The following is a 2,097-nucleotide window of genomic DNA, read 5'->3' on the forward strand; positions in this document are numbered from 1 at the left end:
CCATTCTATCTATATAAACGATATAGATATTCAATGGAACTCCCTCGCTACACTAGACACCACCAGAGGTGTCTCTTTATTTAGCCATAGTAAGCCCTAGATATCTAAGACACCCAATGGAAGTGTAGCCTACGTAAAGAAGTCCTGAATACCTGAAACATGTAACATGGTTTTGAACCTTGGCCTGATTATTTATTTTATTTATTTAACGTTTAGTTTAGCAGGGAATTCCATTGAGACCAAAGTCTCTTTTGCTATGGAGACCTGCATCTCAACAATTACACAACAATTACACAATCAAGGCAGCATAGGAACATAGAAAATACACCCAAAAAATAGAAAACACAATGATGAAAAATAACCACATTCCTCAGTAAAGAGGTCCTCATTTCAACCTGAAAAAGTTAATATATTAAACCATGCTTCCACAGAAGTGTCATTCAACCCAGGGGAATGGTAATGACAATAACATCAGTAATGGATTGCATTAATATTGTTATTTTGATATTAGTTAAAGCACTTTAGATTGTATGCACTGATGAGCTGTGTGGGTGTCCAAGGACAAATAAATGACCAACACGGCCATACCATGAGAGTGAACCTACAGTGCAGTGTGGTACATACTCTGTTGCCTCATAACTGGGTGTTTGTGTTCTACAGATTTCACTGCGGGTGTTTTATCTAGAACCTTATGACTCCCTCCGAACCCACTCACCAACACACTATTGTTGTTCAGGGAGAGAGTGTCAGAAGGTGACAGGGGTCAGGTTGTGAGTTCGCTGGTATGGAGTGTTCCCCCCTCTGTCTGGTTGTACTGTGTGTGTGTGTGTGTGTGTGTGTGTGTGTGTGTGTGTCCCGCGAATGCATTGTGTGTGCCCCTATCCAGCACATGGCACAACTCAGGCATGTATCCTGTTTTTCCACTGACGAGATGCATATCGCCACTTGTGCTTTCCCCTTGTCCTCTCCCCTTCTTTCAGGAATTCAGTGACAAAGAAGCAAACACTTCCTCAATGTCTGTGTTTTTGAACTGGGGTTATGCAACAGAGTTCTTCTTATAAAACTCTGTTTCCGTGTCCACAGGCAGCCTACCCACATGTAAAAATGTTACAGTTTACTATAGAATACTACAGTACTTACTATAGAATGATGTAGTAAACTGTAGTATACTGTAGAATACTATACTACACACTGTAATATCCCTCGATTATGTGTAATACTTTCTATAGAATGTTGTAGTGTACTGCAGAATACTATTGTAAATACTATAGTATTAACTGCAAAACACACTGTAAATACTAGAGTAATGTCTGCAAAAATACTACAGTCTGCAAAAAAACTACATGCCAAGTATAGACAATATATTGTGTTCCCTACAGGTTAAAGAAAAGAGCAGAAGGTCTGAACTGTCTGTTCAGACCTCAGTCCTACCTTCCTACCGATAATTTTTTTTCTCTTTTAGTATTTCTCCAGTAGGTTTCCTCAAGGACAAAGCCTCCACTTCTATGTCAAAGATAAAATGAGATGTTTTGTTTGTTAATTTTTTTATTTCACCTTTATTTAACCAGGTAGGCCAGTTGAGAACAAGTTCTCATTTACAACTGCGACCTGGCCAAGATAAAGCAAAGCAGTGCGACACAAACAACAACACAGAGTTACACATGAAATAAAAAAAACGTACAGTCAATAAAACAATAGACAAAATCTATATACAGTGTGTGCAAAAGAGGTAAGATTTGTGAGGTAAGGCAATAAATAGGCCGTAGTGGCGAATTAATTACAATTTAGCAATTAAACACTGGAGTGATAGATGAGCAGAAGATGCATGTGCAAGTAGCGATTACTGCAAAGGAGCAAAAAAAAAAAATACATTTTTATTTTTTTATTTCACCTTTATTTAACCAGGTAGGCAAGTTGAGAACAAGTTCTCATTTACAATTGCGACCTGGCCAAGATAAAGCAAAGCAGTTTGACACATACAACAACACAGAGTTACACATGGAGTAAAACAAACATACAGTCAATAATACAGTAGAAAAATAAGTCTATATACAATGTGAGCAAATGAGGTGAGATAAGGAAGGTAAAGGCAAAAAA

At 37.8% G+C, this 2,097-nt stretch overlaps 1 non-coding gene across 1 annotated transcript; it reads left to right on the forward strand.

Moving 5' to 3' along the window:
- Positions 1–1,442: 1,442 nt before the first annotated feature.
- Positions 1,443–1,499, forward strand: LOC123728335 (U7 small nuclear RNA). The gene has a single exon (XR_006760221.1). It is a non-coding gene; the product is annotated as a U7 small nuclear RNA (small nuclear RNA).
- The last annotated feature ends 598 nt before the right edge of the window (positions 1,500–2,097 follow it).

The sequence above is a fragment of the Salmo salar genome, chromosome ssa17 (genome assembly GCF_905237065.1).
Source record: "Salmo salar chromosome ssa17, Ssal_v3.1, whole genome shotgun sequence".
Taxonomy (NCBI): Eukaryota; Metazoa; Chordata; class Actinopteri; order Salmoniformes; family Salmonidae; genus Salmo; species Salmo salar.